This window comes from Hyla sarda, chromosome 1 (assembly GCF_029499605.1).
Source record: "Hyla sarda isolate aHylSar1 chromosome 1, aHylSar1.hap1, whole genome shotgun sequence".
Lineage (NCBI taxonomy): Eukaryota > Metazoa > Chordata > Amphibia > Anura > Hylidae > Hyla > Hyla sarda.
This window is the reverse complement of record NC_079189.1, coordinates 125,531,489-125,548,672: the sequence shown is the minus strand read 5'-3', so window position 1 is coordinate 125,548,672 and position 17,184 is coordinate 125,531,489. Positions and strand designations below refer to the sequence as shown.

Genomic DNA, 17,184 nt, shown 5'->3' with positions numbered 1-17,184 from the left:
TGGGGGGACATGTTTTGATCAAAAAGTGCGCTAAGAGCCTCCATTTTGTTGACCAAGTGTGCTGCTGCCATTTTCTTTTTTTACATAATTTAAAAATCTGTTTAACTTTCTGGCACAAGTTGATAAAAAAAAAAAAAAAAAAAAAGTTTCCATGGAAGTACCCCTTTGATAGGGGGACAACCTACCTTTCTAATGGAGTGATCTTCCTACACATTTCCTACATACAAAATGGTGTACTTCTATACTGTGTGGGACATCACTGTGAACATTGTTCCCATTTTGAGCTTTATGTTTAAGAAAATTGGGTAGATTGTGAAATGATTGGGGTGGGAACAGGAAAAGTGGGCAGCCTAAAATTTTTGTCTGCCAGATTCTGCAAAGATGAGTTGTGGATGGAAGAAATCAGCATGATGGTCTGGGCCAGATGGAAAAGAAAATGGATAGTAATCAAATCCAATCAGAGATGACATTAGCTGTGAGTTACTACAGTCATGGCCACAAATGTTGGCCTCCCTGAAATTTTTCAAGAAAATGAAGTATTTCTCACAGAAAAGGATTACAGTAACACATGTTTTGCTATATACATGTGTGTTCCCTTTGTGTGTATTGGAAGTAAATCAAAAAAGGGAGGAAAAAAGGCAAATTGGACATAACATGACACCAAACTCCAAAAATGGGCTGGACAAAATTATTGGACCCTTAACTTAATATTTGGTTGCACACCCTTTGGAAAAAATAATTGAAATCAGTTGCTTCCTATAACCATCAATAAGCTTCTTACACCTCTCAGCCGGAATGTTGGACCACTCTACCTTTGCAAACTGCTCCAGGTCTCTCTTATTGGAAGGGCACCTTTTCCCAACAGCAATTTTAACCCCTTAACGACGCAGGACGTATATTTACGTCCTGCTCCGGCTCCCACGATATGAAGCGGCGGTCCCGGTGCTCATCAACGGCTGGTACCCGCGGCTAATACCACACATCACCGATCGCGGCGATGTGCGGTATTAACCCTTTAGAAGCGGCGGTCAAAGCTGACCGCCGCTTCTAAAGTGAAAGTGACCCGGCTGGTCAGTCGGGCTGTTCGGGACCGCCGCGGCATCCCGAACAGCTGACAGGACACCGGGAGGGCCCTTACCTGCCTCCTCGGTGTCCGATCGGCGAATGACTGCTCCGTGCCTGAGATCCAGGCAGGAGCAGTCAAGCGCCGATAACACTGATCACAGGCATGTTAATACACGCCTGTGATCTGTGTAAAAGATCAGTGTGTGCAGTGTTATAGGTCCCTATGGGACCTATAACACTGCAAAAAAAATGTAAAAAAAAAGTGTTAATAAAGGTCATTTAACCCCTTCCCTAATAAAAGTTTGAATCACCCCCCTTTTCCCATAAAAAAAATAAAACTGTGTAAAAAAAAATAAAAATAAACATATGTGGTATCGCCGTGTGCATAAATGTCCGAACTATAAAATTATATCATTAACTAAACCGCACGGTCAATGGCGTACTTGCAAAAAAATTCCAAAGTCCAAAAAAGCTTATTTTGGTCACTTTTTATACCATTAAAAAATGAATAAAAAGTGATCAAAAAGTCCGATCAAAACAAAAACCATACTGATAAAAACTTCAGATCACGGCGCAAAAAATGAGTCTTCATACCGCCCTGTACGTGGAAAAATAAAAAAGTTATAGGGGTCAAAAGATGACATTTTTAAACGTATACATTTTCCTGCATGTAGTTGTGATTTTTTCCAGAAGTGCGACAAAATCAAACCTATATAAGTAGGGTATCATTTTAACCGTATGGACCTACTGAATAATGACAAGGTGTAATTTTTACCGAAATATGCACTGCGTAGAAACGGAAGCCCCCAAAAGTTACAAAATGGCGTTTTTTCTTCGATTTTGTCGCACAGTGATTTTTTTTTCCGTTTCGCCATGCATTTTTGGGTAAAATGACTAATGTCACTGCAAAGTAGAATTGGGGACGCAAAAATAAGCCATAATATGGATTTTTAGGTAGAAAATTGAAAGGGTTATGATTTTTAAAAGGTAAGGAGGAAAAAACAAAAGTGCAAAAACGGAAAAACCCTGAGTCCTTAAGGGGTTAAAATCTCTCCACAAGTGTTCAATGGGATTTAGATCTGGACTCATTACTGGCCACTTCATAACTCTCCAGCGCTTTGTTGCCATATATTTCTGGGTGCTTTTGGACGTATGTTTGGGGTCATTGTCCTGCTAGAAGACCTAAGATCTCGGACGCAAAACCAGCTTTCTGACACGGGGCTGTACAGTGTGACCCAAAATCCATTGGTAATCCTCAGATTTCATGATGCCTTGCACACATTCAAGGGACCTGGTGCCAGAGGCAGCAAAACAACCCCAAAACATCATTGAACCTCCACCATATTTCACTGTAGGTACTGTGTTCTTTTCTTTGTAGGCCTCATTCCTTTTTCGGTAAACAGTAGAATGATGTGCTTTACCAAAAAGCTCATCTGTCCACAAGACGTTTTCAGTGAAGGATTTACGCTTACTCAAGTTCATTTTGGCAAAATGAAGTCTTGCTTTTCTATGTCTCTGTGTCAGCAGTGGGGTCCTCCTGGGTCTCCTGCCATAGCATTTCCTTTTATTTAAATGTCGACGGATAGTTTGCGCTGACACTGATGCTCCCTGAGCCTGCAGGACAGCTTGAATATCTTTGGAACTTGTTTGGGGCTGCTTATCCACTAGGGGATAAATTCTTGGCGATTCGATTCGAATCGCGATACCAGTGTGGCGATTCGATATATTCCGATATATCATGATACCGTCTAGGTGACGATACATCACGATATATCCCGATACATCACCCACCTGGGAGCATTCATAGATCCCAATAGACGCCGCTGTCAGCTTTGACAGCGGCGATCTAGTACTCCGGTGCACACTTTTCTCATGTTATCCCGTCCGGGCTGCAAAATAAAAGAAAACGCACTTTATCTTACCTGCCAACGAGCCCCCGGAGCTCCGGTACTGGTGTTCGGTCCCCGGGCTGTATTCTTCTTACTTCCTGTTAGCCCGGCACGTCACATGGAGCTTCAGCCTATCACCAGCGGAGGCGGGACATCGCTGCGGCCAGTGATAGGCTGAAGCTCCGTGTGACGTGTCGGGCTAACAGGAAGTAAGAAGAATACAGCCCGGGGACCAAACACCTGTACCGGAGCTCCGGGGGCTCGTTGGCAGGTAAGATAAAGTGCGTTTTCTTTTATTTTGCAGCCCGGACGGGATAACATGAGAAAAGTGTGCACCGGAGTACTCCTTTAATAGCCAGCCGCGGCGATCGCCGCATGCTGGCTATTAGCGGCGGCCCCCGGCTACTGAAATCAGCCGGGGGTCGCATAGTATGGAGCGGGCACGAGTCGGAGCCCGCTCCATACACCCAGAGCGACGCCGTGTCAGATCCGGCCTGCCCGGCTCCACAAATGTGGAACTTTTATCTCCTGATGCCCAGGACATGACATGCTGTTCCGGGCGTCAGGAGATAAAAATTCCACATCCCACAACTTCGTAGCCTTCAACGACTTTGCCGAACACATAATATCTGAAAAATATTTTGAATCGATTCAGTATCGGCAAATGAAAAAATCGCGATTATCGCGAGAATCGATTTTTTCTTACATCCCTATTATCCACCATCCGGACTATCCTACATTGACACCTTTCATCAATTTTTCTCTTCAGTCCACGCCCAGGGAGATTAGCTACAGTGTCATGGGTTGCAAACTTCTTGATAATGTTGCGCACTGTGGACAAAGGTAAATCTAGATCTCTGGAGATGGACTTGTAATCTTGAAATTGTTAATATTTTCCCACAATTTTGGTTCTCAAGTCTTCAGATAGTTCTCTTCTCCTCTTTCTGTTGTCCATGCTTAGTATGGCACACACAGACACACAGTTAGCCGAGCGCTCCGGGTCCCTGCTCCTCCCCGGAGCGCTCGTAGCGTTCTCCTCTCTGCAGCGCCCCGGTCAGACCCGCTGACCGGGAGCGCTGCACTGACACTGCCGGCAGGGATGCGATTCGCATAGCGGGACGCGCCCGCTCGCGGATCGCATCCCAATCTACTTACCTGTCCCGGTCCCCGGCTGTCACGTCCTGGCGCGCGCGGCTCCGCTCTCTAGGGCGCGCACGCGCCAGCTCTCTAAGATTTAAAGGGCCAGTGCACCGCTAATTGGTGCCTGGCCCAATCAGTGTATTAGCTCACCTGCTCCAGGCCTATATTACCTCACTTCACCTTCCCTGCATTGCCGGATCTTGTTGCCTTGTGCCTAGTGAAAGCGTTTCTGTGATTGCATTACCAGTGTTACCAGACCTTCTGCCGTTACCCTTGACTACGAACCTTGCCGCCTGCATTGACCTTCTAGTACGTCTGACCTCGCCTGTCTAGTCCTTCTGTCCCACGCCACTCTCAGCAGTCAGCGAGGTTGAGCCGTTACCGGTGGATACGACCTGGTTGCTACCGCCGCAGCAAGACCATCCCGTTTTGCAGCGGGCTCTGGTGAATACCAGTAGCAATTTAGAACCGGTCCACCGGTACGGTCCACTGCAATCCCTCGCTGACACAGAGGATCCACCTCCAGCCTGCCGAATCATAACACACACAATGCAAAGACTAAGTAAACTTCTCTCCTTTTTATCAGCGTTTTTGCACTTTCCTTTTTTTCCTCCTCACCTTCAAAAATCATAACCCTTTCAATTTAGCACCTAAAAATCCATTTGATGACTTATTTTTTGCACCACCAATTCTACTTTGCAGTGACATCAGTCATTTTACCCCCCAAAAAATCATTGTGCAACGAAAATTGAAGAAAAAATGCCATTTTGTAAATTTTGGGGGCTTCCGTTCCTACGCAATACATTTTTCGGTATGAATGACACCTAATCTTTATTCTGTAGGTCCATACGATTAAAATGATACCCTACTTATATAGGTTTGATTTTGTCGGACTTCTGGAAAAAATCATAACTACATGCAGTAAAATGTATACGTTTAAAATTGCCATCTTCTGACCCCTATAACTTTTTTATTTTTCTGCATATGGGGCGGTATGAGGGCTCATTTTTTGCACCGTTATCTGAAGTTTTTATTGATAACATTTTTGTATTGATCGGACTTTTTGATCGCTTTATTTCTTTTTTGTCATGATATAAAAAGTGACCAAAAATAAGCTATTTCGGACTTTGGAATTTTTATGCGCGTACGCCATTGACCGTGCGGTTTAATAAATTTTTTTTTAGAGTTCGGAAACTTACTTATGCGGAGATACTACATATGTTTATATTTATTTTTATTTAAATGTTTTTTTTTCTTAAATGGGAAAAGGGGGGTGATTTGGACTTTTATTAGGGAAAGGGTTAAATCACATTTATTAACTTTTTTTTGCAATTTTATAGCTCCCATAGGGGACTATAACATTGCATACACTGATTGCCAGCACTGTTCACTGCAAAGCCATATCTTTGCATTGATCAGTGTTATCGGCGGTCGATTGCTCAAGCCTGAATCTCAGTCTTGGAGCAATCAATCGCTGATCGGACGCACTGGAGGAAGGTGAGTGACCCTCCGCTCGCATCCTAGCTGATCGAGACACCGCATTTTCACTGCGGTGGTCCCAATCAGCCCCACTGAGCAACCAGGAAGGTTTTACTTTCATTTTAGATGCGACGTTCAACTTTTAACGCCGCGTCTAAAGGGTTAATAGCGCACGGCACCGTGATGGCTGCCGCGCGCTATTAGCCCTGGGAAATACTTCATTTTCTAGAAAAATTTCAGGGCTGCCAACATTTACGGCGATGACTGTATATGTAGCTGTAGTCATTTATATGGTATTCAAACCTGTATTGAGCTGGTACAAACGACTATACGGTCACTGTATGTGGGAAATGTTGGTGTAGTGGTTTTAGGCAGTAACAGTATAATGGTATTAGTCACTGTTTGTTGGTGATGGTAGTGTTCCTGGTGTGGCACTATTATCTGGGCCTTATATAATGGTATTGTGACTATGACTGTGTTGTTGGTGAGATATTTCGGCATTTGGGGCCCCAGTTTTAATTTTGCCCAGGGCCACACAGTCTAATACTGGCCCTGCTTACTGGCTCCCCTGGCTGGACGAACCATTATATGCTCTGCCCCACGTCCATAACCGCCCTCCCAGCTTGGATGAGGCCTTCCCTAGCAACGCCCATTCCACCCTAGCAACAGCTTCAGCAGCTGCCCGGAAGCGGGGCCGGATGTGCAGTCCCTCCTCCAGCAGGTAGTGTAGAGCGGAGAAGCCCCCAGTCTTCAGCCCAGTGACCCCCATCTGACGTACGGTGCACAGCAACACACAGCGGAGCAGGGAGAGGATGCGGCATACTGCAGCCGGGGGAGCAGGCAGTGCCTCCGGACACCCAGCGCAGGTACGAGGCCTGGACCGTCTTCCATGTTACTATCTAGTGGTCGCCTGTCAGAAGGTGGAGCGGCCTGTCCAGTACTGGCGCTGTACGTGGTGCTGCGGGGTGTAGAGTGACAGGTGGGGGGAGGAGCGGGCGTCAGTGCTGACCCGGGGGTACACAGCGTCCTGTCAGGGGTGGTGGACGCGGACAGGCACATGCTGCTGCTTTCCAGGGACACTGGTTGGATAACTTTCCTCTCCCTATAGAAGTCAATGTGGAATGTCATGTGATCTTTCAACGTCCTGCCTGGGTGTATTATAATGGAGTAAAGCACCTACATCACGTGTGTAATAGTGAGCAGTGCTGGCGAGGACATCACATGTGTAATAGTGAGCAGTGCTGGTGAGGACATCACATGTGTAATAGTGAGCAGTGCTGATGAGGACATCACATGTGTAATGGTGAGCAGTGCTGGTGAGGACATCACATGTGTAATGGTGAGCAGTGCTGGTGAGGACATCACATGTGTAATGGTGAGCAGTGCTGGTGAGGACATCACATGTGTAATGGTGAGCAGTGCTGGTGAGGACATCACATGTGTAATGGTGAGCAGTGCTGGTGAGGACATCACATGTGTAATGGTGAGCAGTGCTGGTGAGGACCTCACATGTGTAATGGTGAGCAGTGCTGGTGAGGACATCACATGTGTAATGGTGAGCAGTGCTGGTGAGGACATCACATGTGTAATAGTGAGCAGTGCTGGTGAGGACATCACATGTGTAATAGTGAGCAGTGCTGGTGAGGACATCACATGTGTAATGGTGAGCAGTGCTGGTGAGTACATCACATGTGGAATAGTGAGCAGTGCTGGTGAGGACATCACATGTGTAATGGTGAGCAGTGCTGGTGAGGACATCACATGTGTAATAGTGAGCAGTGCTGGTGAGGACATCACATGTGTAATAGTGAGTAGTGCTGGCGAGGACATCACATTTGTAATAGTGAGCCGCCTGCATGTTTAGTGCTGGTAAGTGCATTTCACGTGTAATAGTAAGAAATATATACATGTTTAGTGCACAGTGCGAGTGAGTACAGTGCACTGTTCCATGATGGGAGTAGTAGTACCTGCGAGTGAGTACAGTGCACTGTTCCATGATGGGAGTAGTAGTACCTGCGAGTGAGTACAGTGCACTGTTCCATGATGGGAGTAGTAGTGCCTGCGAGTGAGTACAGTGCACTGTTCCATGATGGGAGTAGTAGTACCTGTACTAATTGACAGATCGCCCCTGGTCCATTGCAATCCTTCTGTATGATTTATAGATGAAGCTGGCCGCTCTTCTATGGTCCCCTGCACTGACGTGTATATATATATATATATGTACACACCTATTCATATTACCTGCAGAGAGCTGTGATTGGCCAGATGGTTCCAGCCAATCAAAACTCTGGGAAATATGAATAGGTGTATATATGTCAGTGCAGGGGACCATAGAAGAGCGGCTGACCGCATCTATACATTATACAGGAGGATCACTGCGGGTGTCACTACTGTCCTTAACTGCAAGTACTGCAACTCCAAACATTGAGCGCACTCTGCTCCATGCTGGGAGCTGTAGTACCTGCATTAATAGACAGATCGCAACAGGTGTCAGAAGTTACACTCGCTGCGATCTGTCTATTACAGCAGAGTGTGCTCCATGTTGGGAGTAGTAGTACTTGCAGTTAAGGACAGATCACAGCGGGTATCACTCCTGACATCGGCTGTGATCGTCCTGTCTATTGCATAGATGTGGAGCGGCTCTATACAGCGCTCATATCTCTGAACTATACTCCGGCCAGTGATATGAATAGAACATCACTCATTCATATTTCCCTCTGAGAGCTGTGATTGGCTGCTACCATCCGGCCAATCACCACTCTGGGCGGAAAATATGAATGAGTGATGTTCTATTCACATCACTGGCCGGAGTATAGTGCAGAGATGTGAGCGCTGTATAGAGCCGCTCCACATCTCTGCTATATTAAAGACGATCGCATCGGGTGTCACGATTGACACCCGGGGCGATATGTCTATTAGTACAGGTACTACTCCTCCCATCATTGAACAGTCTGTTCCATGCTGGGAGTAGTAGTACTGCTACCTAAAAAATGTAAAAAAGAAAAAAAAATTCACACAAAGGAAAAAACGACAGAAAAAACGTAGGGATAAACATTGGTTGTTTTTCTGGCATTTTTTCTGCCGTTTTTAAGCCTTAAAAAAACGCAGTGCGAAAACCTCAGTGGAATTCTAGCCTCATGGTGGAAGGAAAGGCTCTTATTGTATATTGAGGAATAGAACTTAGTATCTGACAGTACCACAAGGTTGGGCCTCCATGCTTATGTTTTTTACCCTCTGAAAGAGGTCGCTGTCAGTCAAAAACTCATTCAGCTCATTCAGCTTTAATACATTTTTTATACATTTTTTGTTGGAATATGATGTGAAAAAAGCAGCAATTTTGGACTTTGTCTTTTTATGTTTACGCCGTTCACCATACGGGATAATTTAACATTATATTTTGATAGTTTAGACATTTGCAGCGATACCAAATATGTTTGTTTTTGTTTTGTTTTTTTAACGCTTTATGGGGGTAAAATGGAAAACACTGACGTTTGACCTTTTTTATTGAGGGAGGGGATTTTTCAAATTTTTTTACTTTTTATAATTTTTTTTTTTTACACTTTTTATTTCCTTATAGGGGACTATTTATCGCAATCATTTGATTGCTATTACTGTTCAGTGCTGTGCATAGAGCATAGCACTGATCAGTGTTATCGATGTTCTTCTGCTCTCTGGTCTGATCAAGCAGACCAGAAGACCCCTGGAGACGGACAGAGGCAGGTGACGGGACCTCGGTCCGCCATTATGGATGATCAGATCCCCGCGGCAGCGCTGCGGGTGATCCTATCATCCATTTTTCTGACCGCACTGCCGCAGATGCCGTGATCTGTATTGATCACGGCATCTGAGGGGTTAATGGTGGACATTGGCGCGATCGCTGATGTCTGCCATTATAGGCGGGTCCCCGACTGCTGATAGCAGCTGGGACCTGCCGCGCATGATGCGAGCACATGGTGCTTTAAGTACCACCGCACCATGATGTACATATACGTCCGATGTCATGAAAGGGTTAAAATTGCTGTTGGGAAAAGGCACCCTTCCAATAAGAGAAACCTGGAGCAGTTTGCAAAGGAAGAGTGGTCCAACATTCCGACTGAGAGGTGTAAGAAGCTTATTGATGGTTATAGGAAGCGACTGATTTGTTATCTTTTCCAAAGAGTGTGCAACCAAAAATTAAGTTAAGTGTGCCAATAATTTTGTCCAGCCCATTTTTGGAGTTTGGTGTGACATTATGTCCAATTTACTTTTTTTCCCTCCTTTTTTTGGTTTACTTCCAATACACACAAAGGGGGAGATTTATCAAAATCTGTCCAGAGGAAAAGTTGCTGAGTTGCCCATAGCAACCAATCAGATCACTTTTTTCATTTTTGAAATGGCCTCTGAAAAATGAAAGAAGCGATCTGATTGGTTGCTATGGGCAACTCAGCAACTTTTCCTCTGGACAGGTTTTGATGAATCTCCCCCGAGCGGGAATAAACATGTGTATGGCAAAATGTGTTACTGTAATCCTTTTCTGTGAGAAATACTTAATTTTCTTGAAAAATTTCAGGGGTGCCAACATTTACGGCCATGACTGTATAAAAGTGCATATATGCACTCATCGCTGGGAACGCTCAGAGGCAATGCCGGCATTTTCTTACGATGATACGTACTTCTTCCTGCCTCTTCGAGGCCGGAAGAAGTACGTATCATCGTACGAAACGGCCGGTGTTGCCTCTAAGCGTTTCGTAGCATCTTCTCTCAAGATCCCATCATCCCAGATGCATAGACACCTTCCCAGCGGTGAGTGCATGTATAGTAACATAGTTCATAAGGTTGAAAAAAGACCAGAGTCCATCAAGTTCAACCTATATCCCTAATGAGTCCCTACTGAGTTGAGTTGATCTAGAGGAAGACAAAAAACCCTCATACTAGAGGTAAAAATTCCTTCCCGACTCCAAATATGGCAGTCAGAATAAATCCCTGGATCAATGTTCTGTCCCTATAAATCTAGTATACATAACCAGCAATGTCATAATTCTCCAAAAATGCATCCAGACCCCTTTTTTAATAATTTTACAGTTTTCCATGACCACCTCCTCCGGGAGAGAATTCCACAGTCTCACTGCTCTTACAGTAAAGAACCCCCATCTGTGCTGGTGTAGAAACCTTCTTTCCTCTAAATGTAGAGGATGCCCCCTTGTTATAGATACCGTCCTGGGTATAAATAGATTATGGGAAAGAGCTCTGTATGTCCCCTGATATATTTATACATAGTTATTAGGTCGCCCCTATGTTCTTCTTTTTTCTAAACTAAATAACCCCAATTCTGATAATCTATCTGGGTACTGTAGTCCTCCCATTCCCTGTATAACTCTAGTCTTTGAACCCTCTCCAGCTCCTCTATATCTTTCTTGTACACTGGTGCCCAGTACTGTACACAGTATTCTATGTGTGGTCTGACTAGTGATTTGTACAGTGGTAGAATTATTTCCTTGTCGTGGGCATCTATGCCCCTATTGATGCGCCCCATGATTTTATTAGCCTTGGCAGCAGCTGCCCGACACTGGTCACTACAGCTAAATTTACTATTAACTAAAACTCCAAAGTCCTTTTCCACATCAGTCGTCCCAAGTGTTCTCCCATTTAATACATAATCCCAGCCCGGATTTTCCTCCCCATGTGCATTACCTTACATGCTCTTTTATACTATCTCTATAATACTTCACCTAGCGCTTGCACCCTGCAGGTGTCTTACGAGTCGGACCCTGGATTTCTGTTGTTGCGATCAGTCTAAGCCCTCCGCTCCCGATGCTTGCTGCTGTTTATCATTGTTGTGCTCTCCCCTCATTTCCTTCTCCCATGTTGTTTTAGTTTTTGCCAATAATGTTTTGTATATTGCTTTTTTTTATTGCCACTTTCTATTCACAACTTTACCGTCATGGTCTGAGCACCTATTTTATAAATGGATGTAGATCATACTGTGCTCATATGATCTGGAGCACGTGTCCAGCACAGATCATGAGGCTGGATTACAGCATTCATTCACTACAAGTCATTCACTCCCAAGCAGTGATCTGTTTTCCCGTGAGGCTGAGAAGAAGAGCTGGGATTACCTAGACCTTACTGGCTACCTGCATGACATGTGTTGCGGTACATGCTGGTTTTCTTGCAGATGGTGTGACACGTGAAGGTATGATTTTTCTTGTTAGTAAGTGCTGGGGTTGGTATTGTTTGGAAGCTCTGAACACATTCTATACAGATCATCTATAGGTCTGGATCGTGTGCTTTATACTTTTCAAGGTAGTGGTTCTTTCTACAGGCTTTCTAAAACCAGTTTTCTTTTGCGCTAGATATTTTTTTTCCCTTTTCCTACACCATGCAGTATATGAGTAGCATAGTCACAGCAAAATCTGGATGTGTCATGTGTTAAAGGGTTACTCTGCTGGAAAACATGTCTGTTTTTTTTTTTTTTTTAAATCAACTGATGACAGAAAGTTATACAGATTTGTAAATTACTTCAATTAAAAAATCTTAATCCTTCCAGTACTTATCAGCAGCTGTATGCTCCACAGGAAGTTCTTTTCTTTTTGAATTTTGTTTCTGTCTGACCACATTGCTCTCTGCTGACACCTCTGTCCATGTCAGGAACTGTCCAGAGCAAGAGAGGTTTGCTATGGAGATTTGCTCCTGCTCTGGACAGTTCCTGACATGGACTGAGGTGTCAGCAGAGAGCACTGTGGTCAGACAGAAAGGAAATTCAAAAAGAAAATAACTTCCTGTGGAGCATACAGAAGCTTATCAGTAGGATTAAGATTTTTTTAATTGAAGTAATTTACAAATCTGTATAACTTTCTGTCATCAGTTGATTTAAAAAAAAAACATATTTTCCAGTGGAGTACCCCTTTAGATTGCGTTCACATGCTATTATTAGCAGCGGGTTTCACGCTGCAGGAAACCTGCTGCGAGTTACACTACCATTGATTTGAATGGATCCACAGACAGTCCGCAATAGTGTCAGATTTGCGGACTGACCGCGGACCCATTTAAATCAATGGTAGCGTAACTCGCAGTGGGTTTCCTGCAGCAGAAAACTCGCTGCTATCTACTAGCGTGAGAACGCACCCTTAAAGGGGTACTCCGGCGCTAAGACATCTTATTCCCTATCCAAAGGGTAGGGGATAAGATGCCTGATCGCGGGGGTCCGGCCGCTGGGGGCCGCTATCACCGGCTGAGGCGGGATAGGCTGGATAGAGAAGCAGCGCCAAGGGGTCACATGATGGGGGGTTAGAGAAGCAGTGCCCATGGGTCACATGATTGGGGGGGTGGAAAATACCGTTAATACTGTGGCTTGTGAAGCTTTTGTCAAGAATATCACCTTAAGGGAACGTTCACACTATGGAATTTCTGTGTACTGAAGTGTGCTCAGGAACTCATTCAGCCGCGAAAACTGATAAGCCAGAATAATGAACATGTTCGTTCTGTTGGCGAATTACGCATGGACTACATTGCCGTCAATAGAGGTGGTCTGCGCAGTCGTAGTGCTAATGGATTTGAAAGTCGGCCGCATAGAAGCAATTTTTGATTGGAATTCCACTCGGAAAGTCCATAGTGACATTATACTCAGATTCTACTTATAGGTCCGGCTTTAAGAAAAAATTGCACGTGTATGGGCAGCCTGAAAGCTTTATCTACCAATCTCCATTCTCACCATGATTTCACATGCGAATTGCATGTGAAATAAATATAAATTACAATGTTATAGGGAATGTTAGAGCCTTATTCTATGACTATGTCCACATAGTGGTATGTCCGTACAGAAGACTGCACTTCTGTGCGGTCATTCCACAGACAGCAGAGTGCTGGCAGAACATGCCGGCTCTAGGACCGCACAGAAATGCACCGTCTCTTAGATGGAAATGCATATCCTTGCAGAATTCGCTGAAAGAATTGACATATGTATTCTTTCTGCGGACATCGGAATTGGAATATCTGCGCTTAATCCCATTGAAATAAATGGGACTCTGCTGCAGGGGAATGTCTGTGTGGAATTCCTCTGCAATATTTTTCACGGAAAATCCGCCTTGTGAACATGGCCTTATTCTGTTCATGACTATTCTGATCGCATCTCCAGAACCATCCGTTATCATAATGGTATCTGGTATACCTCACTTAAATTGGTCCCGCTGTTTTTAAGATATGGTCTCTGTTGCTAATATGTAATTTTGTTCAGTGCAATCGAGGCGGGAGCCGGTATTCCGAACCACATGTATGCCACATTCTGCCCGCCTATCTTATGTATGTTGGTTATTTGTCACTCATGGACTCACTAGGACGGCAGAGGGAAGAATAATCAATATACATAAGATGGGCATGAATATGGGAGCTGCTGAAGAGGTCCGAGTGCTGTACAGCTAATGTCCAGTTGATGTTTTAGGCCAGTGTTTTCCAACGAGGGTGCCTCCAGCTGTTGCAAAACTACAACTCCCAGCATGTCCGGACATTTCCATACTAACTGGACCGATAGAGAGTGCATGTGCTTGAAATGCGTTCGATCAGATTGTTTTGCACAGTTCATGTTGTCTATGAATTTAAAATAAGGATACAGGATTGCTGGATAGGGGAAACAAAAAAACTATCTCGAAGAGGGAAAATAAGGTGCCAGCCTACCTTTTTATGGTGGGGAGGGGACATGACAGGCCCCCTTTGAAGGAATTTTCAACAAAGGTAAAAACTGCTGTGGTTACTGGATAGGTTAAAACAGCACCAATTCTGCCTGTGATCTTGGCTCTCACTGACTTCCTCCCTGCAGTTACCCTGCAAAGAGTTGCTGTAATGAAGCACTTAAAGGGGCACTCCACTGGAAAACATTTTTTTTTTTTTTTTAAATCAACTGGTGCCAGAAAGTTAGACAGATATGCAAATCACTTCTATAAAAAAAAAAAAAATCATAATCCTTCCAGTACTTATCAGCTGCTGTTATGATCCACAGGAAGTTATTTTCTTTTTGAATTTCTTTTCCACCTGACCACACTGCTCTCTGCTGACACCTCTGTCCATTTTAGGAACTGTCCAGAGAAGAATAGATTTTCTATGGGGATTTGCTTATACTCTGGACAGTTCCTAAAATGTACAGAGGTGTCAGCAGAGAGCACTGTGGTCAGACAGAAAGGAAATTGAAAAAGAAAATAACTTCCTGTGGATCATACAGCATCTGATAAGTACTAAAAGGATTAAGCTTTTTTAAAAGAAGTAATTTACAAATCTTTAGAAAAGTGGTGTGTGCAGCTCCCAATTTGTTGTCCGAGGTGAAATGGTTAAAGGGGTACTCCGCCCCTAGACATCTTATCCCCTATCCAAAGGATAGGGGATAAGATGTCAGATCGCCACGGTCCCGCTGCTGGGGACCCCGGGGATCGCTGTTGCAGCACCCCGCTATCATTACTGCACAGAGCGAGATCGCTCTTCACGTAATGACGGGCAATACAGTGGCCGGAGCATCGTTACGTCATGGCTACACCCCTCGTGACGTCACCGCCCGTCCCCGTCAATACAAGTCTATGGGAGGGGGCGTGGCGGTCGTCACGCCCTCTGCCATAGACTTGCATTAAGGGGACGGGCCGTGATGTCATGAGGGGCGGAGCCATGACGTCACGCTGCTCCGGCCCCTGTATCGCCGGTCATTACGCACAGAGCGAACTTGCTCTGTACAGTAATGATGGCGGGGTGCCGCAGCGGCAATCCCCGGGGTCCCCAGCAGCGGGACCGCGGCGATCTAACATCTTATCCCCTATCCTTTAGAGAAGGGATAAGATGCCCGGGGCGGAGTACCCCTTTAAACATCTATACCTTTTAGGTGTGGATAAATATGTACAATAGAAAAAAGGGGATAACCATAAGCCTCAAGGGCAATATCAGATAAACCGATCTATGATGATATGAATAGTAGTTTCAAATGTTGAAATTAATTAACCGTGCTTCAATTTAATGATAAATGCATAACATTTTTATTAAAATACAGTTTAGTAGATTAAGTATACCCTCCTGTCACAGGGCCCTTGTGAGGAGGTATATAGATAACACATATAATAAAATTCTAATAAAATAATCGCACCACTGTGAAAATTCGATAGTCTGGCATTTGCTGATTAATGATATGCTAGTTCAGTCCGCACTTTTGTGTAGTTTAAATGTCATTGCCCAAGTCCATGATAGAAGACAACAGTAAGATTATATATTTACCAGCCATAACAACGATATAGATATGGTCCAGGGAGCTGGTGCCGGCAAGCACCCGTCTGTACCGAGGTATGAAAATGCTGCTTGAGAGTGCTGGCGTGCGCTTCACTTACACGGCTGGTCTGCCTGCCACAGACCCAATGGACGCCGCTGCGATAGTAATGGAAGATGGTTGTAGATACCCGGTGGTCAGACCTCGTGGAGCTCCCTGGCGTCTCACGTCAGAGATGAGGTAGTAGGCTGGTTGCGGTGGTGGGCTGGTTGATTGGAGGCTGCGCCTGTTGTAAAGCGATGGATGCGTCCGGCTATTATAGGGTTTTCAGTTTGAGACGGTCAGTGACTGAAATAGCAGTGGTGCGTTTTCAAAGTGTTTTTTTTATATATTCTAGACGTGTTTCAGGGTACTGGACATATAAATTCTAGACGTGTTTCAGGGTACTAGACATATAAATGACCCTTTCCTCAGTAGAAATGTGAATTAATGAAGTCAGTTCATTCACGTTTCTACTGAGGAAAGGGTCATTTATATGTCCAGTACCCTGAAACGCGTCTAGAATATATTTTTTTAAAAATGCTTTGAAAACGCACCACTGCTATTTCAGTCACTGACCGGTTCAAACTGAAAACCCTATAATAGCCGGACGCATTCCATTGCTTTAAAACAACCGCAGCCTCCAATCAATCAGTCCACCACCGCAACCAGCCTACTACCTCATCTCTGACGTCAGATGCCAGGGAGCTCCACGAGGTCTGACCACCGGGTATCTGCCGTTACTATCGCAGCGGCATCCATTGGGTCTGTGGTAGGCAGACCAGCCGTGTAAGTGAAGCGCACGCCAGCACTCTCAAGCAGCATTTTCATACCCCGGTACAGATGGGTGCTTGCTGGCACCAGCTCCCTGAACCATATTGTTGTTGTGGCTGGTAAATATATAATCTTACTGTTGTCTTCTATCATGGACTTGGGCAATGACATTTAAACTACACAAAAGTGCGGACTGAACTAGCATATCATTAATCAGCAAATGCCAGACTATCGAATTTTCCCAGTGGTGCGATTATTTTATTAGAATTTTATTATATGTGTTATCTATATACCTCCTCACAAGGGCCCTGTGACAGGAGGGTATACTTAATCTACTAAACTGTATTTTAATAAAAATGTTATGCATTTATCATTAAATTGAAGCATTTATCATTAAATGTAATTCACTTTAACATTCAAAACTACTATACATATAATCATATATCGGTTTATCTGATATTGCCCTTGAGGCTTATGGTTATCCCCTTTTTTTCTAATTTAAAAATCTGTTTAACTTTCTGGCACCAGTTGATTTTAATATTTTTTTTTTCCAGTGGAGTACCCCTTTAATAGTAGCCCTTGGCTTGC

General features: G+C 44.4%; 1 protein-coding gene across 2 annotated transcripts in view; it reads left to right on the top strand.

The window, feature by feature from the left end:
* Positions 1-6,252: 6,252 nt before the first annotated feature.
* CLCN3 (chloride voltage-gated channel 3) overlaps positions 6,253-17,184 on the top strand; it is an 82,116-nt gene continuing 71,184 nt past the window's right edge. The window contains exon 1 of one of the 2 annotated variants that reach the window (XM_056560950.1): positions 6,253-6,439. The gene's annotated coding sequence lies outside the window, so the exon portion shown is untranslated. The remainder of the gene's footprint in view (positions 6,440-17,184) is intronic. The other variant, XM_056560957.1, reaches the window with a different exon arrangement.